The sequence below is a fragment of the Sus scrofa genome, chromosome 6 (genome assembly GCF_000003025.6).
Source record: "Sus scrofa isolate TJ Tabasco breed Duroc chromosome 6, Sscrofa11.1, whole genome shotgun sequence".
Classification (NCBI taxonomy): Eukaryota; Metazoa; Chordata; class Mammalia; order Artiodactyla; family Suidae; genus Sus; species Sus scrofa.
This window is the reverse complement of record NC_010448.4, coordinates 11,143,304-11,167,531: the sequence shown is the minus strand read 5'-3', so window position 1 is coordinate 11,167,531 and position 24,228 is coordinate 11,143,304. Positions and strand designations below refer to the sequence as shown.

The window sequence follows — 24,228 nt, the reverse complement described above, 5'->3', positions numbered from 1 at the left end:
TATCTCCACACAATTACCAAAACACAGCAGAAGCTTACATCCAATACTTGTGAACTTAATGGTCTTAACTGAAGAATGAGAATTTTGGAGGAACAGAGAATGGGGCACTTATACAACAACAAACACAACTTCAAATTGAACTCCAGGCACCCACATTCTTAAAATATGGTTAAGTGATGTAAAAAATTAGTAAATAGAAACCACCATTAAATAGGAGACCAGAAGGGGGCATTCTCATGCCCTGCACTGATAGCAGAGCCCAATAGGAAGAAGAAAGTCTGCTCTTCTTTCCTGGCAAAGACTCAGCCAATGAAAAGCCAGCAACTCTTTGTTTCCTCTGCCCCCCCTTCCAACTTCCTATTCCCCTCTATAAAAGCATTTCCTTCCCTTGTCATGTGGGGACTTGCCTGTGGCTTGCCAAATTGCAATTCGTTGCTAATCCTGGATAAACCCATCTTTGCTGGAAAATATCTGGCAGGCTGTTTGTTTTAGATCAACAATGACTTTTACTAGGGGTTTTCCTTGTCTCACCATCATCTAGCTCCTCAGACTTTAGGCACCCACGTGGCTTCTCTCAGTTCATTTATCCCTCTGTACATGTCACTTCTTCATGGCCTCTAATAATTCTAAGTTATCGGTAGTAGCTGAAGGGCTTCCATTTTGGGTTCACCAAAGACTGCAGCCAAAGTGTGATGCAAACGGGTGTAGCCGGGCCCAGAGCCCTCTGGGCAAGCCGTTAAGAAGAATGGTTGCTGTCATAGGCATTCTCTCCATCCTTTACACTCTGATGACTGCTTTTAGGAGCCACATCTCTCAGGACTATGATACAAAGAGACATTTGAAAGCTTTGGCAACTCTATCTTCCTTCCATAGTTGTCCAGGGAAAGGCTATTTCCCTTCCTGCGTTTCCAGTGGAACCACTCTCCTTTCAGCATTAGTACCCACTTAAATATGTCTTGGACTAGGAGATATGAAGAGAATGCCAAGCTTTGCCAAACACCCTCCCTCCATCACCTTTGTAAAATGTAATTGGGATAGTGGTATAAGGTGATGAGAATTTCTTAAAAAAAAAAAAAAAAAAAAAAGAGGGGCATAGTCCCTTTTATGTATTACATGGCTAAATCATGTTTCACTCTTATTAAGAAAGAATTAAGAAAAGTAAGTAGATAACAAATACATAGATCACATATTGACTTATAATTGACTGTTAGAGCAACATGAAAATCAAACCAACAATTATGGCATTTAAATTTAAATGTAAGAACAGTCTCTCTGAAAATTATTTTATGTCTGGTTTACTGTGACTTCTCAGGTGTGTTAACATGAAACTATTTGTGTTTTTACTTAGCTTTTTAAATGAAGAAGACCATTTTCAAAGACACATTAGAAAATATTTCAACAAGATATACAAATTCAGTGGAAAAATCACCCATTTATCTATTTTAAAATGTATCTGGCATATTTTCTAACACAGACAAACAAGTGTTTGCTAAATATCAATCTATTTGTGGTAGAAGATTTATTTGACCTCTTACTGGAATTCTACATAAAGGATTTTAGAATACATGTTGCATCTTCAGAAAACCACAGAACTGGCTCCCGATTTTTTTCTTACTGCCTGTCAGCAGCACCTAGATTTGTAACCTCAGTTGTGTTTGATGGTTTGGAGCCCAAATCCATTGGAATGACTCTATTTTGAAACTAAATGATTTTATTTTATGGCACAAAAACGTTGTTTACTTCCCTTTTTCTGATTCTAGCTCACTGTTGACATTCTCCATAAGACCCACCATCTTTATTGGAAGGAATTCAAAAAATTCCTAATGAAAATGTTCACCACATAAAGAATGGGTATAAACAGCTGACTTGTAAGGGACAGTCTCTAGCATGTGGGAAGAACTTACGTCTTTTATTACTATAACTTTGGCACTTTATAAAAATGCTCTTTTTAGTACTGTGAATAAACTTTTCAGTAGCTCATTCAGGAAAAATTTAAGAGTTGTTTTTGTTTGGATTTACAAACAATATACACACTTTTTTCATTTTTTATAAGTATATTTCTATACGTCTGTCTTTTGACTTATTCTGTATTTCTCTCTGTCTTCTGTTTTGTAACCTACACCTTACTTTTCTAACAATACCTACGTAGAATCAAGTTTAAAAGGAAGTCGAAGAGGAGGACCTAATTTTGAATATATATTCATAAAAATGTCAAGGTCAGTGGGTAAATGTTATTTTAAACTATCGAGTAATACTGAATACTGCTCTTTTTTACCTTTATGTCTAAAAATATATGATCCATGTAGTAACTACCAACTGAGAGTTTTGAAAAGCAGGTGAAGAGGCCAAAGGTGGGCCTGGCTGATAAATTACCTGATTTATCAAGGGACTATATTTTGCTACCAAAGGATAGCAAAGCTACATATTCACATTTGCAATGGAAAGTTCCCAGCTAGCTATGGAAGGGCGCGAGCTTGAAATACGTGTCTGAAGAATGAACAACACTGTTCATTCACAGAGTATTTTAATTTCTTAAGCAAAATCTCAACACTCTCCTTTCCTTACACATCCTTTCCAACTTTGTGGCCTTATGTGAATGAGAGCAGTGGAACTAACTGGAGTCTTAATGAGAAAAAGAAATTCAAGAGAGTGGTTGCAGCTATAGCCACAGGACAAGTAAAATACCCCTGAACGGAGCTTGCAATGCATGCAGGCATCCGCGGATAGTTAAGAGGATGAAATGTGTTAAATACAAAGACACTATTAATGGCATACAATTCTAACAAAACAGAGCATACAAATAACACTTTAGATGTGAATATCCAAATAGCACAGTTTTTCGCGTTATTCGGCTAACCCTTTTTCCAGACTGAGCCCGGCATCTACATTCGCAGGACCATAGAGGGGCGCCTAAGAACCCACTGACAAAATTCACCCTCGCAGTGACTCACTCCTCCGGGGGTGACTCAAAGAAACCACTCCCATTGTGAAAGTGAAATACACAGATTCTCCCTGGGCACAAGCTGCAATATCCAGACTTGGATGGTTTCACATTTTCCTCTCTTTTGTGAAGGTGAATGAAGGTCCCCACTGAGTGTCAGAGAACCTCCCTACTTGGAGCAGTATTATTGCAGTTCCTTACAACTTCCCATGTCACTTGAAGTGACGTTTAAATGATAAATAGATATGTAACAGATCTATAAACAAAAGCCTTCTTGTCTTGGGACACCAGATGGGGGAGCTCTCATGCCCTGTGAAGACAGCAGAGCCCAACAGGAAGAAGAAAGGCTGCTCTTCTTTCCTGGCAAGGACTCAGCCAATGAAAAGCCATGGACTCATTGTATACTCTGCCCTGCTCCAAACTTCCTATTCTCCTCTGTGAAAACATTCCCCTTCCCTTCCCAGCAGGGGCTCTTATGTGGCTCCCCCTGGGTGCAGACCTGGAATTGCAATTCTTTGCCGATCCCAAATAAACCTGTCTTTGTTGGAGAATGATCTGATGGTTTATTTGTTCCAGGCCAACAGATGATTTTTAAAAGCAGGACCATAGATTAGAGGTGGAGGAAACAGTTGTCATGAAGCCTGGAGGGAAGGGAAGAGCTTGCTGTTTTCAAAGGTGGCCAGGATAGATGGAGAGTACTAACTGCTAAGGAAAGTGGAAGAATTCCTGTTGGACCCTTAAGAAAGCTTCTAGTCATAGGGATCGCAAATTCATAATTTATAACCAAGATAAAAATAAATAATATTTCCTCTTTTGTTTAAGGTGCAATTTTTGAAATGAAAATTAAAAAAATAAAAATAAAAATGAGTAGGGGAGTTTGGTAATTACAACAAAAAACCTTAGAGTAAAACCTTAGAGTAACCAATTCTTAGTTTGGAAATGACCAGCCCAGACTATGTATACTACACATTTCTAATTGGGGTGGTTGATGCTAGACTAAATTAGGAAGCATACTTTGATTCTAGGCTAGTCATTCTCAACATGTGTTCTAGAGAATACTGATTTTAAAAGCTGTTAACTGGAAATTTTAGAAAGAATTCCAAGGCCAAATTTTGATCAGTATATACTGAGTATAAACCAAAAAATTCTCAGCTCTTTCAACATGGAAATAAACATTATATACAAATAATTTTACAATTTGTGTAACCACTGCCCTCTCTTTTTCTTGAACTACCTTGGAGTTCAGCTTCAGAGGATAAAATTTGGTCATTGCTACTCCTGGAGACTCGAGACTCCACAATAATAAATCTCCCTTGGTTCTTGTTAACCTATTATAAAATACGGTTACTTTTTATGTATTTTCCATTAAAATAATTATGAATGTCTTAATGTTAAAGAACATAAAATGGGCTATTTATTCCCTTAGGCAAAGGAGATTAATTTGATGGCTTTATTTTGGATTTTATGGCCAGCTGAGCTTTTATACCTAGGATGTTGAAAGTGCATAATCTGGCCAAAAACAAATTAGGAATATAAACCATTAGGAAAATCTTTTCCAAAAACTTTTAGATATGCTCTGTGATCTGAAGTCTTCTGAGTTCTGGATCAACCAAACCAATATTTACTTGAACTATATCAAATGCCTTATTAATTTGGCTTTAGTTCATGAAATCTGATTGTCCAAAATAATCATGCAACCTCAAAAGAGAAAGTAGAAGATTTAAATATTCTTATAATTCTGAGAGATATGGGTGCATTTTTTTCATCTTTTAAAGTTTTGTATAAGTGTAGTTGACATGGGTGCATTTTTAATAACTTTTTATTTTGAAATTGTGTAGCACTCACAAGAAATTGCAAAAGTAGTTACAGAGATTTCCTGGGTACCCTTCATCCAGCTTCCCCGAATGATAGTATAACATATTGTCAAAACCAGGTATCTGATAGTATTATAGTACTATTTGCTCAGGTATAGACTTTATTTGGACTTCAATAGCTTTTACACACATTGTGTGTGTGTCTGTATGTCTGGTGGGGGTGGGGGTGCCTATCTTTTAAGGAAGGATTTTTCCAGGGAGTTTTCAGAAAAGACAGCTGCCTAAGCAAGCTAATTAGATATCTAGTGCTAACAATCTTGACCTCAATTAGGTGAAGGATTCCTAATTAAATCATTACAGACTTTTGTGTTAAATGGTAATTGAATGCCTAAAAGTTCTTCACAATTATATTATATTAAACAAGAATGTATTTGCATTTTTAATGCTGTATTGATTTCCAATTCACGACAAGGCTGTCAGTTCTATCTTACGTTGCCACGGAAGGCTTTACACATAGTTCTCGAGGGCTGACAAGCTTACAGAAGGGGTTAAAAAAACAACCAACTGTGGGACCCACTCAGGGTTTTGTCGACAGCCGACAGCCGCATCTGAGTTACTTGTTTCCACAATTACCACTGTGTCTTTATGTTAAGTTTGTGAATAGGAACACAAAAAAAATCACAAAACTGGAGATACTCTCTTTCTCTTAAAATGTTTATATCATGGAGCAAAGTTTCTTTTGATTCAGGCCTATTTTTCAGAGGCCAAGGACAGTTGGCTTGACTAATCTGGTTGCATACATGAAACCTTTAGGTTTCAATTATGCTTCATACTTATCTATTTAACATGAATTTTCGGTCAATAGTGGTTATCTGTGTTTATAGGGATATATAGCACATAACCCTTAATATTAATTTATCCGATGATTTCTCTTAAATCTAACCAGAGCCATTGACAATACCCGTTTTCACTTTTTGGTTCATCTCTCATTCTGGCTTTTCCCAAGCCACTGAAAAAAAAAAAAAAATTGTATCATGTGGTAAAACCAAGGTTATTTTTTCTTCTTTCTTTTTTTTTTTTTCTTTTTGGGGCCGCACCTGCGGCATATGGAAGTGTCCAGGCGAGGGGTCGAATTGGAGCTACAGCTGCTGGCCTACACCACAGCCACAGAAATGCTGGATCTGAGCTGCATCTGTGACCTATACCACAGTTCACCACAACACCAGATCCTTAACCCACTGAACGAGGCCAGAGATTGAACCCACATCCTCATGGATACTAGTTGGGTTCATTACCACTGAGCCTCAATGGGAACTCCCTAGATATATTTTAAAAGGGATGTCTTTGCAAATGTATCATGAAGAAAATATCTGTCTGAAATTGGCAGCCAGTCATTCTTTTTTTTTTTTTTTTTTTTTTTTTTAGTATAGATGTTTCTTAATTTATTTATTTATTTATTTTTTTAATTTTCCCACTGTACAGCAAGGGGGTCAGGTTATCCTTACATGTATACATTACAATTTTATTTTTCCCCCAGCCTTTCTTCTGTTGCAACATGAGTATCTAGACAAAGTTCTCAATGCTATTCAGCAGGATCTCCTTGTAAATCTATTCTAAGTTGTGTCTGATAAGCCCAAGCTCCCGATCCCTCCCACTCCCTCCCCCTCCCATCAGGCAGCCACAAGTCTCTTCTCCAAGTCCATGATTTTCTTTTCTAAGGAGATGTTCATTTGTGCTGGATATTAGATTCCAGTTATAAGTGATATCATATAGCATTTGTCTTTGTCTTTCTGGGCAGCCAGTCATTCTTACCTAATGGTTCACTTAGTTGAATAGACAATTTAATAATCAAGCACAAAGGTAATGCTCACTTTTCTGCTGTCATACAATACCAAAGATAGAAACGATGTAATAGCTAAATAAAAAGTTTACTCCAGGTTATCTATTTCAAATTTCTGGTATTATTTAAGTGAATATAATTTTTTTACTGAAGTATTCAGATATGATTAAAACTGATCAATTATTCAGATTGAATTCTAAGTGAAAAATAATAAAAGCAAATGAACCAGAGAATATATTCCTTCAGAAGTATGCCATGGCAAAAGGTCCAGAGATTTCAGCTAATGCATAGAATTGTCTTACCTCTTCCCTCCCACCGAAGAATAGAACAGATTGTCTGGCTAGAAAGATGTTTATATATTCACACAGTGCTCAATTTACCTCTTTCACAATATTAGATGCATTAAGACTCCCATACAAATTCATATCCTTGGAAAGCACTTTAAAATATCTAATGGTAGTAAAGCATTGATCTATAAAAAAGAATCAACATTCCTATTGACATGTTTTTCTGGTCTCCTCTGATAATTTATGTAGTCTTCATATATATATATATATATATATATTTTCCAGTGATATGCATTCATCTATATGAGGAATGGTTCATTTAAATAATCCTATGTTTCTGATTATAAAATAGGAGGATTGAAATACTTTAGACATAATATAACTGCATAATGGTGTCATATGCAGATGTTATTTTTCCAAGTTTTATGATAATAACATGGGCTTGTATATATTTTGGAAACGATTTGCACTTCAATACTTTTATCAAATGTATGATTGAGCAGTTGTTACCAGAAGTATTATGATGTAATTTTCAGTGGAGTGGTTTTATCCCAGGTCCATCCAAATTGGGGCATCATCAAAGTATTCCAGGCTATGTTACAAGCCTCAGATGTGTTCAGCGCACCTGGCCTTGTCTTTTTGCCTTGTTTTGCAGCCCAAAGGGCCCCAGGAATGACTTGTACCATCCTTGTGGTCTTAAATATCATCGCATTCTAAACCTTTCCTCAGAAATAGAGCCTGGACTATATACCATAGCCTGCATTCTGCCTGCCATCTTTCATATTTTCTAACTCTAAACCTCTGTACCACACCTGCATAATTTCTTCAGATTTCTTATACATAATATACGTCTATTTTCATCTAATTTTTTCAACTTGATCCATTTTGTTTTTAATTTCACTGATATGTTTTTTCAATGTTTTTTTCCTTTTCTATGAACTTTTTTTCCAAATGTGCTTTATCTTAAAAAAAAAATAGTGGTTGCGCTAGAGTTTATAATACACATTTACAACTAATTTAAGAATGCTTTCAAATAACACTATACTAATGGGTAGTGCAGATACCTTACAAAAGATGATTCCCAATTCCTTCCTCCCGTCCCCTATAACACTGCTGTCATTCATTTTGCTGGATACAGAATCCTAGGTTGGCATGTTTTGTTTTGTTTTGTTTTGTTTTGTTTTGTTTTGTTTTAACACTTCAAATATTTCACTCTACTCTCTTTTGGTTTCTGGCCAAAAATCCACTGTAATTTTTAACCTTATTCCTCTAGAGGTAAGGTGGTATCCTGTTGCCCTTAGCTGCTACTTTTTTTTTTTTTTTTCATGGTTGCACCTGCAGCACATGGAAGTTCTTGGGCCAGGAAATGAATCCAAGCCACAGCTGCAGCAGTGCCAGATCTTTTAGCCCACAAATGCTGGGGCTGGGGACTGAACCTGTGCCTCCACAGCAACCTGAGCCACTGCAGTCAGATTTTTAACCCACTGTACCACACAGCGAGAACTCCCTGCCTTTAAGATACTTTTAAGGTATAATCTCTATCTTAGTTTTTCTTCAGTTTGAAGATGACTTACTTAAGTGTAAATTTTACCTAAGTGAGCTTCCTGGAATTGTGGTTTGCTGTCTAATTAATTGTGGAAATGTCTTTGCTCTTATTACATTAAATGTTGGTTTTCTTTTTCTCTTTCTGTATTTTGATTAACATATTATCTTTGATATCTTTCTGTGAATTTATTATTTTTTTTCCTCTTGCTTTTAAGTTTGGGAAGTTTCTATTTACGTATCTTCGAGCTGAGTCTTTCCTTGGCAATGTTCAATCAACTGATGAGCCCATCAACATTCTTCATTTTTCTTAGAGAATTTTCACTTTCTAGCTTTTCTCTTTGATCCTTTCTAACCTTCAGTCTCTCTGTTTCCATTACTCATCTTCTATTCTTGCATGTTGCCTGTTTTTTCTACCAGAGCCTAGTTTATAGCTGCAGAGGATTCTGCTCCAGGTAACCTGATTCGTGCTGTGTAGTTGCCTAGATCTCAAGACTCTCAAGACAGGATGCTTCATGTCACCTCAATTCTGTCATGTGTCCAACTCATTTTTTTCCAGATCTTTTACTTGCTGTAAGCACAGAAGTGACAACTTTTAAGTTCTTTACAAGTTAGAACAGTAATCATAAATCCAAACATACTCTGCTTTATCTTTAAAGATATTTATAAATTTTTGTTCCTTTTTCCATGTTGTGATCAGCTCTTAAACATTTATAAATATTGTTGATAATAATTCCATAAATTCCAATTCTTTGGATTGTGTGTGGTGTTTTTGTTTTTGTTTTTTGTTCATGACACCTCTTGCTGATATGAATTTTCCCCTCATAGGTCTTGTAATTCTGAAATGCAAGCTCATCCTTGGTGGATCTATCTGGGTAATCCAACCCTGTAGCTTGATGGAATGTCTTCTTATCTCAATGCTATTAATGTTCACAAGGTAGCAGGTGCCACAGCAACTGTGGACTACTTTAAATGTATTTGTCAGCCTGAGTTTTTCCCAATTAAAAGAGTTATTGCCAATTCAAACCCCAAAGATGTATAAGGGCTTATCTATATCTACAAGTCTTTAGGTAATTTAAAAATATTTACAGCCCAGGCTGAAACAGGCTAAGTCCCTTGATTATTCCCCTATTAAGTTGGTGATAATTGGAAATATCTGTTAGGATGTTTTCTAGCATTTCAAATTCAACCTGTCTAAATGTGAACTCTGTATCTTGTCCCCAATACATTATCAGTGTTACAACAGAATTATCATAATAATGAAGAAGGTGCAATGTGGTGATACCCTCAACAAACATCATCCAGTTATAATAAATCTACATAGTCAAGAGTTAATAGCAGAAATGGACACAACACTGAAAATCTACTGTACTCTAATTTTTAAAACAAAACAAAAACAACAAAAAACACTACCCAAAGCAATCTACAGAGTCGATGCAATCCCTATCAAATTTCCCATGACATTTTTCACAGAACTACAGCAAACAGTCCAAAAATTTATATGGAACCATGAAAGACCCAGAATTGCCAAAGCAATGCTGAGGAACAAAAACCAGGCAGAAGGCAAAACTCTCCCAGATTTCAGACAATATTACAAAGCTACAGTAAATCAAGATAGTGTGGTACTGGTACCAAAAGACATTCAGACCAATAGAACAGAATAGAGAACCCAGAAATAAACCCAGACACCTATGGTCAATTAATTTTCGACAAAGGAGGCAAGAATATAAAGTGGGAAAAAGTCTTTTCAGAAGGTGGTACTGGGAAAACTGGACAGCTGCATGTAAATCAGTGAAACCAGAACACACCCTCACACCGTGCACAAAAATAAACTCAATATGGCTTAAAGACTTAAATGTAAGACAACTTACCATCAAACTCCTAGAAGAGACCAGAGGCAAAACATTCTCTGACATCTACCTTACAAATGTTTTCTTAGGTCAGTCTCCCAAGGCAACAGAAACAAAAGCAAAATTAAACCAATGGGACCTAATCAAATTGACAGACTTTTGCACAGCAAAAGAAACCGTAAAAAAAGACAACCTATGGAATGGGAGAAAATAGTTTCAAATGATGCAACTGACAAGGGCTTAAGCCCTAAAATATACAAACAACTTATACAACTGAACAACCAAAAAACCAACAACCCAATTGAAAAATCAGCAGAAGACCTGAATAGACATTTCTCCAAAGAAGACATACAGATGGCCAACAGGCACATGAAAAAATGCTCAATATCACTATTTATTAGAGAAATGCAAATCAAAACTACAATGAAGTAATACCACATTGGTCAGAATGGCTATCGTTAACAAGTCAACAAATAACAAATGCTGGAGAGGGTGTGGAGAAAAGGGTATCCTCCTTCACTGTTGGGAGGAATATGAACTGGTACAACCACTATGGAAAACAATATGGAAGTACCTCAGAAAACTAAATATAGAACTACCATATGCCTTAGCAACCCCACTCCTGGGCATTTTATCTGGACAAAACTTTCATTCAAAAAGATACACACATCCCTATGTTCACTGCAGCACTATTCACAATAGGCAAGACATGGAAACAACCTAAATGTCCATTGACAGATGAATGAATTAAGGAAATTTGGTTATATATACACCATGGAATACTAATCAGCTATAAAAAACTACAAAATAATGCCATTTGCAGCAACACGGATGGAACTAGAGACTCTCATACTAAGTGAACTCAGAAAGACAAACACCATATGATATCATTTATATGTGGAATCTAAAACATGGGACAAATGAACCTATCTATAGAACAAAAACAAATTCATGGACAAGGAGAACAGACTTACGGATGCCAAGGGGGAGTGGGGAGTGAGTGGGATAGACTGGGAGTTGGGGGTTAGTAGATGCAAACTATTATATTTAGGATGGATAAGCAATGAGGTCCTGCTGTATAGCACAGGGAACTATACCCAGTCTCTTGGGATAGACCATGATGGAAGATAATATAAGAAAAGGAATGTGTATGTAGAGAGAGAGAGAGAGAGAGAGAGAGAGATGGATGACTGAGTCACTTTCCTGTAAAGCAGAAATTGGCACAACATTGTAAATCAGCTATACTTTAATAAAGAGATAATAATTTAAAAAATAATTACTAATTCTTGATTCTTCCTCCAAACCCATCTGCCCCAAACATGCACTGCACACACCCATCCTTAGCTCTTTTCTCCCAGATTATGGTGAATCTGTGGGGGTCACCTGGTTACCCCTCATTTACTCACCCCATCTCCTCCAACAAATCCTGCAAGTTCTACCTTCCAGACACACTCGGAAGCCAAACATCTCTCTCCTACAGGTTTGTAGTAACCTGATCACTCACCTACGTGTTTCTTCCTTTTCCATGATAAAGTCTGTACTCCCCAGAGTTACTGGAGGGAGCCTTTATTATTTATTCAGAACACATCACTTTTATTTACTGAGTCAGACCACAGCACACCCTGCTCATAACTCTCCGATGACTTCTCATCTCACTCAGAATAAATTTCAAAGTTTGAAAGCAACACGCCTGCAAGACCCTGCGTGATGTGACCAGAAATCACAATGTCTCAGGTCATTTAACTCCTCCAAAGTCAGTCAGCTCATCAGAGAGACTGTCTTGAACCAGGCAATACAAAACTACACCCTGTCCCCCTGTCATCCTCTATTCGGTTTTAATGTGTTTTCTTTCTTATCCACAGAACTAATAACATAGCATTTCTACACATTTCCTAACATTTATTATCTACTAATGATTTATCCCCAAGGAACTTGCTGTTAGTTCTGTAGGAGCCAGATTACTGCCAGGAACAAAGGAGGTGATTTATCAATATTTCTTCATTCATCAAAAAATAATTGTGACACTCTATTTAGTATCTAGAATAAGATGTTGAGCCAAATGTCCATGTGTTTGGTAGATTATTAAACATGGCTCAAATAAAAGATGTGCATTGATATTGTAAAGAAAGGGTGTGTGAACAGGGCCTCTCATCTACCCTGAGGAACCATGAGTCACTTCTCTGAAGAACTGACAGGCATGCGAAAGGTCTTTTGAGTGACAAGGGCATTTGAGGCTGAGGATCAGCTTGTGCAAAGGCCCTGTGGCAGGAGAGAGCAAAGCCCAGCCATGTAAATAGGAAGCCCTATGTGTCTGTTGAACACAGAAAAGGAAGAGACAGAAAGGAAGAGACAGAGGCTGAAATGATGGGCAAACCATGAAAGTCTGTACAGACCTTGATGAAAAGTGTTCTTTATCCCTGAGCAATTGAGCAGTTAGAATAGTTTTGAGCAGATGATCAGGTTTTCATTGTAAGAAGATAATTATACCTCCACTGCAGGAAATTCAGAGGCTTTGGCAATAATCTAGGGACCAGAAAGTGATAATATGAACTAGGAGACTGATTACAGTCTAACTACCTGTGATTAGTTTTCTAGAGATATGTGGAGGTTAAGAATGGGCCTGGTTGGTGACCAATTAGACTAAGAAAAGAGGGAGATACCGAAAATATATCCTAGATTTTTAAAAAATTTTTAAATTTAATTTTTATTGCTATTTTGTTTTTATTAGATTTGCTTTAGAGTGTTATAAATGGAAACCATCCAAGCAAAAAAAAAAAAAAAAAAAAAAAAAGAATAGAAGAGAAACATAGACTCAACCGGAAAAAAAGGTTTAAAATGGCAATAAATACATATCTATCAATAATTGCCTTAAATATCAATGGACTGAATGCTCCAATCAAAAGACAGAGTGGCAGATTGGATAAAAAAGCAAAAACATCCTAGATTAATGGTTTGCCCAGGTGTAGAGAAATGTCATTCCCAGATGTGGGAGGGAAAGGAAGGTGTGAATGAATGAGTCTAGGCTCACACATTCTTCTCTTGCTTTGGAGCTGCTATTTAGAGACTGCATTACTGTTCTTAATGAAACTCCGCCCTCCAACTTATGTGAAATTCCCTGGTAAGGAACCAGCTCATTTTAAGACTATCCTCATATGTGCCAATGCATCTTAACTTTGGCATAGTCCAGAACTGTCTTTGCACATAACCTCAGTATGTCCCTATGACTTTCATCTTCTCTTTGCTTTGCTGCTGGGGAGTGATTTACTTATGCTGTTTGCAGGACAAGGTGGAGCATTTGAACTTAAAGAATATTTTTAAAAGTAATTCTTGGCTCCCAACAATTTAAAGTTTGAAATATGCAATAAATAACATCTAAATAACAAAGTAATACATCTTCTAGAACAATTCACTGTAGCAGCAGGTCTCATGGATTATCTTCATGGCCAATAACCAGAATCTTAAATTAGAGGCAAAATATGAGCCATCAAATTATTAGTGTCAGTAAAGATATATGGAGATGCCTCACCATTTTAGTATAGGCTACCTGAGTGCTTTTAAATAAATGACAAAAAATAAACTGCACAGAATATGTTATTAAATTAAAAACTGGTAGTATGTGGATTTGAAATAATAATTATATTTTGTGAAACATTTATGAAAATATCTGTCTTTAAGGCAACAATTTGAATTATTAAATATTTGTCACCTCGATGCTCTGATTTAATAAAATCAGAATACCCAATTATGTATTTTTACTTTTTATATATATGACTGCTAATCTATAAAACAATCACAATTATAAATATCATATCATTATTAAAAAACAAAATGCAATACATTAATTCTGCATTTTAGTTCAGAGTATAATTTTTTTTTTCTTTTTAGGGCCACACCCATGGCATGTAGAAGTTCTCAGGTTAGGGGTTAAATTGGGGCTGCAGTTGCTGGCCTATGCCATAACAAGGGATCCAAGCCGACACCACAGCCCATGACAAGGCCAGATCCCGACCCACTAACCAAAGGCAGGGATGGAACTCAAATCTTCATGGATGCTAGTCAGATTTGTTTCCGCTATACCACAACAGGAACTCCCACAGTTCAGAGTATGATACTGAAGGAAACGAAAACATTCAATCCAATTCTAGAGGGGTTAAATAAAAATAATATGCAATGATGCATCTAGCCATTTTTCATTAGCTCAAAGAATTTCATGATTTAGAAAGTCTGTCAAACATCCCACAGAAAAGAAAATCACAAGCAGCTTCCTTTGAAGTAGGTCTCACTACCTAGAACTTAAAAAAGCATACTGAAAAGGAATCTTACTTTTACTGAGTTGGAGGAAGTCATCTTTCTATTATTAAGCATGGCTGAATAATTAGAATTGGAGTGGAAAGCCACAAAGGGAGATTATTTTAAAATAGATTGGTTATCCTTGATCAGATATGAATAAATGATAATAAGCCTAACATGAAACATGGGATTATCATCTTTGCATTTATATAACATTTGTCATGATATTCTGGAGACAATATATAGAAAAATTACTGGAAAAATAAAATATAATCATTTTATTATTGAACACAATCTGTTTATAGGAAACTTCTTCCTAATTTATAGGGTTATGAGTTCATGAATAAATGGTTAGGAATACTCGTGTTCATGTCTGTAGATATATATGTTTTCGTTTCTTTTGAGTAAATATCTAAGAGCTTAATTGCTGGGTCATGGGGAAAGTATATGTTTGAATTTTTAAGAAATCCTCAAACTGTTTTCTTCAATAGTTTTATAATTTTGCACCTTGTCCAGCAATCTAAGGGAGTTCCAGCTGCAACAAATGATCACCATTCCTTGGTGTTGTCAGGTACAGTGGTATCAATCTGCACAACAAGGATGGCTAATGAAGTTGAACATCTTTTCATGTGCTTAACAGCAATTAATATATTTAATTTGGTAATTTTGTGTTCAAACATTTTGCCAAATTATTTATTTTACATCAACTTTTTATTTTAAAAAAGTTTTGGTTCTACTCTAGAACATTGGGAACTGTATCCAATATATTGTAATAGAACATGATGGAAGATAATATGAGAAAAGAATGTCTCTACATGTGACTGGGTCACTCTGACGTACAGCAGAAGTTGACACTGTAAATCAGCTATACTTAAAAAAAGAAAAAGGAAGTTTTGGAGTAATAGAAAAACTGTGACCACAGTACAGAATGTCCCCATAAACCTACACCCACGTCTGCTCTGATTAACATTTTACATTAGCATGGTGCATGTGTTAATTTTATCGCATGGATATTGATCTATTACTATTAACTGAGGTCCATGCTTTATTCAGATTTTCTCATTTTTCGCCTTATGTGCTTTTTCTGTACTTGGATCCCATGCATGATAACACGGTACAATGAGTCTTCCCGTCTCCTTAGGCTGCTCTCACCTGTGATGGTCTCTCAGACTTTCCCTGTTTTGGACACCCTTGTCAGTTTTGAATCATGGTCATGGATTTTGTAAAATGTCCCTCTACTGAGGATTTTCTGAAATTTTTCTCATGATTAGCCTAGGGCTATGGGTTTTAGCAGGAAGAACACAGGGGTCACATTTATTAATGTACATTTGGTATGATGTGATAAAAATGACACTTTGTCTATATCTGGAACATCCCAGAGATGCAGAGAAGAGAGTATTACAGATGAAACTATCTATGAAATAGAGTTTTCTTATGTTCCACTGGTGGGAATTACAGTTTTGGTTTTTTTTGGTTTTTTTCACTTGAATAAAAATTAAGTTGTGGGGAAAATACACACATACACACACACACACACACACACACACACACACACATATATTTGGAATGTTCCAAATATAAACAAAGTGTCATTTTTATCACATCATATCAAGGGTACATGAATGAATGCATGACTCAGCATTAGTGAGTTAACCCTGACCACTGGGCTCAGGTCATGTTTGTTTGTTTGGTTTCTCCTCCATCAAATGACTCTACTTTTTTCCCTTTCCAACTGCATCTGTCAACAGGCAGTCACCATGTGCAGCCCACTCTTAAGGAAGGGGGTTTAGGCTTCATGTCCTTGGGAGCAGAATATCTACATAAAATATTTGGGATTCTTCTCCAAGGCAGATTTGCCTCTTCTCCACTAATATACGTTCTTCATTATTTGTCAATATCCATATGGACCCTTTGGATATTTATCTTTTGTGTTATTGTCCAGTCCCACTTTATTTATTTTGTTGCTCAGATCATCCCATCTGAGCCACTGGTAACTCTTTCATTTGGATCCTGTGTCCCTTTGACATCCTTTCTCAAAATAGTTTGTTTATTTGTTTTTAGCACTTCCTTACTTTGGGGCACGGAAAAAATACACCAGGTCAGGTCTGCCTCATATATTTTCCTGCCCCAATCCTATAACTAGCATTTCTCCAAAGACTCCTGAATCCTTTGGAAATGTGGATGCCTAGGAGAAGCAATTTTCCTTGTAAAATTTTAAGTGAACCGAAAGAGGTTTCTCATGATCAGCTGGTGAATAATTGGGTAAAGCAGGATAATTCAAATAATCCCCTGTATCAAATTATTACTTTATATTTGAATATAGATCTTGGAGTCTATGTGATGACTCACGTTAAAACTTATAAAAAGCAATCACACTTTCTAAAGGTTTTAAATATTTTTTAAAAACCTGTCTGTCACAACAGGGTTTTATGACAAGTGAAAATTTTCCTGAAGTGGCCTTTTCCAGCTGTTGTTTCTAACTCTAACATTACTCCAGGGCATAAGAGAATTATTCTAAAGCACCTATTATAAACCTGCTTTGTATACAGTCTTTTTCCAGGGACCTTCCAATTTGGTTGGGGAGATACAAGTACTACATTTTAAAGATGACAAATTCCTTAGTTAGACATCAATAAGTTTGAAGTCTAGCTCCAAATTCTGCTTTAAATAGGGGCATAATATAGACATTGTAAAAGTTATGATGGGGGGGCACTTTCTGTTGGATTAGAGGATTAGCAAGATGCTTTCAAGTGCTGGCATTCTGTTCTGCAAAGGCAGCACGGCCCATAATTAAGAGCTGCAGTACCGAGTGTAATTACTACACTAGTTCAGAGAACAGAATGGTGTCGGCTAAAAGAGTGGGGTGGGGGACTGATGAAAGATGTGTGACCGAGGATTTCAGGTGACCACAAAATATTTAGTGCTTGGATTTATAACCAGAGTGGAATGTTTATGACCCAGTCATCACGCTTATATTTTATTTCATGTGACAGTGGTGACACTGATCCACCTTCAATCAAACTGATCAGTAGCTTTATTAAATGATTTACAGCTTACTATTGGACTAAGTTTTAATAGAAATGTAGGACATGTGTTTCATGTGAGAATGAAACACAGTGCTGTGGCTCTAGCATAGGCCACAGCTGCAGCTCTGGCTGGATGCCTAACCTGGGAACTTCCACATGTCCGCAGGTGCGGCCATAAAAAAAATTTTAAAAATTAAAAAATAACAGAAACAAAAACAAAGAAGTTCTTTTAAGCCAAACTTATTTTCAAGAGTAAAATTCCTAGCACTTTAGTTGTCTCTTAAAGTGAACTGTTCTCCTACTGCCAACCAACAGTATCTGTTTCCGCTGGTGAGAGGGCTTTATGCCTTTTCTTTAAAATTTTTTTCATTTTCCTTTTTCCTTTATATTGGAGTATAGCTGACATACAATGCTGAGTTTGTTTCGAGTGTCCAGCAAAGTGATTCAGTTATACATAGAAACTAAATGCAGGAGAGGGTGGGGAGAAAACGGAACCCTCCCATGCTCCAGTTACAGCAGCTAAAATGGCTTTTTCCGTGGGTCCCAGATGTTGAACACTGGTTAGGTATTCTCCTTGAGCAACTGTTTCTGGCCCCATGAATTGTGTAAATCCCCACTCGGAATCCGAGAGCAGCCTGTATCAAGATCTACCAAGTGCTGCAAACAACGTTTGCTACCAACTGTGGCGCATCACTTTCCTGACATTCTCAGCTCAGGATGAGGGATGAAAGTAACATTTCCCCACGGTGTTGAGAGGCAAACGCATGAAAATAGCTGCCACTGCCATTGGTAAACATTTTACGTGTTGAAACAGCCACCTACTTCCAATCCCGGGGTGGTGGCGGGGAATATATGCCATGTATAGTGATACTCATAAAAAGAATAGATGTGTTTTCTGGATTTAAATCTATAGCACAGGGAGGTCCATGTGATTGGAGAGAAAGACAAAGAGAAATTTTTCTTTTTTTATCCCTTTGATTCAGCTATAAGTAAAATGCCCTAAATTAAAGTCTGAGGAGTCTTGTGGTGGTTATGTTAAAGACATTTCAAAATCACATGATGGTATTTAAAGTTCAGACGGGAAACCCACCCCCTCCCCTTTTTTTTAAACTCAATGAGAATCTGCTTTTGGTGACTGTGGCAATATTTTTTTTAAAAAATAAGCTTTCACCAGTTATAACTGTATTAAGCGTCTCTGATGAGTTTTACTCTTTCTGCTAGGTTGGTGGTTGTTATTTAAAGGGTAATCTATCTGCTCAGATAGTGAAAAACAAAAGCAAGATGTGAATTAAGTCCTAAATAATAAACTTGGCTGTTGTGTAGGTGCAGTGGAAGAGCAGAAAGAACTCCCGTTTTGCAACAAAACAGAAAACAAAGAATTTTGGCTTTACCAGCAATTTGTTGTAGAAATTTAACTCACGTGACAGGTCAGACTCTCAGCTCTTATGTAAAAACGAGTAAATAAGAAAGAATGATCTGTGAGGGTTCTTCCCAAGGTAAATAGCGGATATTTATGTCAGCAGTGGCAGAATCTTCAGGGAAAACAAAGATTCCATGCTTAGTAAAGCAAAGAAATAGAAAAGGGAAATAAAACCAAGGAGATGGCTAGACGTGCACACAAAACCCTGACAAGAATCACATTTGTAAGGAGGTATATTATACGAAAAACGACAGGATATTTGCATGTCAAAGTTGGACCTGTTAAAGTTTGATTTGATAACATGAACCAAGGCCCAGACGAATGGAGTGACTTCAAAGTCAGTGAATGTCAAGAATGCATGAGTGGAATTCAGGGTTCCCAAGGCCAGGAGGACATTTCTACCGCATCAGCTACCTAGATGCCCAAGCACCATGCGTTTAGTGTCATCACACCTTTAAGGATATTAGATGTTCTTCCTCTTTCTTTCACCTGCTATGGGAGATCAGATGTTCCTCTCTAATCATTCATTTACTGAACACATCCTACGTGTCAGGGACTATCCTAAGGAAGGGCTATGGTTGTAGATGATGGGGAATATTTTGTCATTAGAAGCACCCCAAGAAACATTGTACAAAAATGTTTACCAATAACAAGGACTTATTGTATAGCGTAGGGAACTAACTATATTCAATACCTTGTAATAACCTATAGTGGAAAAGAATCTGAAAAAAAATCTATCTATGTAATAGATATAGATAATATATACCCGAATCACTTTGCTGCATCCTTGAAACACTGTAAATCAACCATAAACTTCAATTAAAAAAATAAAATATTAAAAAATACCTACAGGTAAAAGTTCAAGCTTCTCTTACACTTCTGTGGTATAGGTAAAATATCTTACCAGGAGTTCCCAATTTGGTGCAAGGAGATCACAGGACTGGCAGTGTCTTGGGAGCACAGGGATACAGCTTCCATCCCTGGCCTGGCACAGTGGGTTAAGGACTTGGTGTTGCTGCAGTTTAGGTTGTAGCTGCAGCTCATATCGGATCCCTGGCCCAGGAACTCCATAAGCCGTGGGGCAGCCAAAACAGAAACAAAACTTAGCAGATCAAGGATTATCTGCCTTACATGGTCAAACACACACTGAATGTGGACAACATGACATGATTTAAACATATATCTTCTAACAGATACGCTTCAAATGGAAATCATCGTCAAGGCAAATCTTTTTTTGTTTCTTAAAAATATTCAGAAAACTATATATATTTATAACATATATAAACTATATTTAACACTTTTTTTTTTTTTTTTTTTTTTTATGGCTGCACCTGTGGCACATGGAAGTTCCCGGGCCAGGGATGGAATCCAAGCTGCAGATGCGACCTACACTGCAGCTGTGGCAATACCTGATCCTATAACCCACTGTGCCTGGCCAGGAACTGACCAGAGCCACTGCCGTCAGATTCTTAACCAACTGTGCCATGGTGGCAACTCCCAGAAGTGCTACTGATTTTAAGTAAATGTAGTGAGTGTGGACAGAATGAAATCCATCTGTTTAATCCTAAATCCTTCATTCTCAGAAGCACTAACTTGCTCTTAGGGAAATACAAAACAAAAGCATTTTTCAGTCTGGATTTTGAAATAGACTCAGGTTATCTATAAATATTTCTTTATAATTATAGGTATTTAATTTTTTAATTTGAAAGACTATTAATTATAGAGATCATAATGCCCAAAGATATTAGGTCAGTCGGTTCTCTAATACACTGCTGTGTAACATAGAGACTATATACACATATAGACACATAAGTAAAAATACTAAAAAGGATGGTTTTGAAGATTCACATTGTGTATTCCTCCCATCCTTAACCTAAGTTGATTCCTAAAATTTTTTAAATTTTTTTGTCTTTTTGGGGCCACACCAGCGGCATATGGAAGTTCCCAGGCTAAGGGTCAAATCAGAGCTGCAGCTGCTGACCTACAGCACAGCCACAGCAACTCAGGATCTGAGCCAGAGCCACATCTGTGGCCTACACCGCAGCACAGAGCAACACTGGATCCTTAACCCACTGAGGGAAGCTAGGGATTGAACCCGTGTCCCCATGGATACTAGTTGGGTTTGCTACTGCTGAGCCACAAGAAGAACTCCTAAGTTGATACTTTTAGCCAACTTTGGCAGATGTTAACTTGACTTCTGTAATACTTATGTAGAAGTGCTGACTGTACATGAAATAAAAATCGAGTCTGCATTTTCTTTAAAATTCCTCTAGCACTAAACAATATTATGGGTAATTCTGGTGTTACTTAGGATAATTTTACACAGAAGCAAATGAAAGATTTCTTGGAAAGATGCATTTAGATGCCCAAACAATTTAAATCAGGTAGTGTTATAGGCAAAAAACAAATAAGCAAGCAAACTACAACAAAAACACTTTGTGAGGAACTTTGTAAAACAAGTGTGCAAACCAACCTTGTAAATAAACTGATATAATTCTCAAAATAAGTCCACAGGCTAAAGCCTAAAGAGTGACAAATGTCCATAAAATTTTAAAAACACTGCAAATGAATGTGGCTGTTTTCATGGATACGTATCAAAAGATTAGAGTGAAAAATGAAAGATTTCTTACAAGCACGGTGGGCAGCCATAACTGATGAGATGATGAAGTTAAACCAATGCAGCCAATTTGATCATTCAGAGCTCTCTCACAAAGCATGTCAGCTGTGCCTGGCAATATCAGAATCTATAACTGTGATTGGTTTTCACTCAGATGGGCTCCTCTCACCTTTGCCGTGCCTTAACACATTCAGCAAAAAGAAATCCAGGGACGTTTTCATTTCCACCTGGAAAATATCTCACCAACACCTAAAATCCATCATGTACATTGTTTCTATTTTCTACGAATCACAACCGGCAATTAGGTTGATAAACCACAGGTCATCATTTTTCTTAGCATCCCATACATTTTTTCTCACCACTTCCCAAGCCTTTGCCAGCTAAGTTTCTTGCCATTTTTTGGTCAACTCTGGCTAACAGGTTTCTTCTTTCCAATGCCACATGTTTTACTTTTTTGCTATGGCAGCATCCCACTTTTAGGATACGTTCTACACCGTTTCCTCTCCTGCACAGCAAACCACCTCAAAATGTAGTGATTTAAAATAAAAATGCATTGTTGTTGCTTCCTCAGTCTATGGGCCAGCTGAGCAGTCCTCTGGCCTCAGCTGGACTGGCTCACCTGTTTGCAGTGGTGCAGGTCAGCGAGGCATCTCTCTTTCCAGGGGCTGTCTGGCTCTAAGCGATCGTCCACCTTCATGGAGCTGCTCATCCTCCAGAAGACTAGCTCGGGCACTTTCTCAAGGGGATCAGAGGGGTCTGAAAAAGAAGACAAGACAGCAAGACTTCTTGAGTCCTAGGCTTAGAAAGGGTACACCGATATTTCCTTTGACTTTCTTCTACTGGCCAACACAAACATAAGACCAAGCCAGACTCAAGAAATGGGGGCAATACCTCTCTCTCTCAAGAAGAGGCTGGACCATAGGGGACGACGACAGAAGAAAATCAGGTCAGGTCAAGTCAACATTTTCCCCCAGGGTTCCTATGTTCTGAGTTAGTGAACTAATTAACTAATTAAGCATAGGAGCACATATGCCACAAACAGCCAGTACTGACCCTGTGCGGTAAGAGAGAAAGACCCCTCCATCAGAATGAGCGAAAGCAGTATATGTTTGTAAGTATTTGTTATTATCCGTCTACTAAGGGTGTATTATATGGAATACATCAAGCTTACTTTATATAGCATGGCTCTAGAAAATGTAGATAATGGTTCCTATCTTCCTTTACATACTTTCTACAAAATAGTGTGTGTGAAATAAATACCATGAAGAGAACTTGAATGCCTTGTATACAAGTAAGGAGATCAGCTTCTACTCTTACTCATGTTTTTTTTTTAGCATTTCATAAAATACATAGGCATGCATATTATTTAAATTCTCTTGTCCTCAAATCATAAAATAAAATTAGTCTCCCATGGCAAGCTTTGGATCTACGGTTTATTATAATGAAATCAGTGACAGGAAAAAAAAGCTAACTTCCTAATAGTTTTAAAGCAAGAGTTAAGCAAACCAGCATCCATGTATCTTAAGCCTCATGGGTCCCATATGGTTCCCCTTAATAGAGCTGCGGTCCCTGTTACATAATTCTCATTTTTCACTTCCTCAGGTTCCCTCACTAACCTCGCGCAGTCTGCTTTCTGAGCTGAAATCACACCACTGACAGGGAGTTAATGCTCCCCTTTTGATTTCCCATGAAGAACCATATTATCAGACCATTATGGGCTAGTTGCTAATTATATTTTAAGTATCAGACATGTGGTATTCCTTAGCCTGTGTTTCTGTAAAAACTACTGAGTAGCAAAGACATGAAGGATTATCACAAAATTCTCTAATTATACTATTTTCTTGGGAAACTTTGAGTTCATCTCTTCCAAGAATTGACACAAGTTTCAAAACCAAAGTTGACTCTTCCTGCTTGCAAAGATTAGACAAACCATCATGCCAGCAAACAGGGGTCTAGTTTGCCTCTCCCACTACCAGAATCCACGAGTAGAAGCACCTTTAGTACAGAGACTAGGGCATTTCATATATACATTTGGTGCTTCTTTACCATATCTCTGCAAGCACTATTCCTAACTTATTTCATTGGTTCTCAACCCTGGCTTCATAGTGAAATCACTCGGGCAGCTTTTAGAGGACATCACTATGCACAGATATTCCCTCAGAAATTCTGATTTGATTGCTCTAAGACAAAGCCATTGCTACTGTTTCGAAATAATCACTGGGTGATTCTATTGTTCAGCCCAACTTGAGAACTATGAACAGCCACTCAATGAATATTTAAGTTGTATTTAATTTTTTTAAAACAGTCATTTTGTTTCAGAATTCACTGACACATTTTGAGCCAACATTTCATCCCTTTCTTCTCACATGTGTACAGATCATCTTTCTTGATAATGGACTATTGTTAGATTCTATGAGCCGAAGAGCCACGTGACTGAAGATGTAAAGGCACGGGAGGATAGAATGTGCTTTGCATTCTAATTGCCTCAACTAATCATATTTTGAGAACATAATTAGCAGCCTTGGGAAAAATAAACAAAGAGAACTGTAGGTTCTAATGCAGCATCTTCAGGCCTTAATCTCCCCGGTATGGGAAATCTAA

The 24,228-nt window shown here is 37.2% G+C and overlaps 1 long non-coding RNA gene across 1 annotated transcript in view; it reads right to left on the bottom strand.

The window, feature by feature from the left end:
- LOC110261267 overlaps positions 1 to 24,228 on the bottom strand; it is a 213,980-nt gene that overhangs the window by 48,558 nt on the left and 141,194 nt on the right. The window contains exon 2 of the long non-coding RNA XR_002345303.1: positions 22,247 to 22,383. This is a non-coding gene — a long non-coding RNA (uncharacterized LOC110261267). The remainder of the gene's footprint in view (positions 1 to 22,246; positions 22,384 to 24,228) is intronic.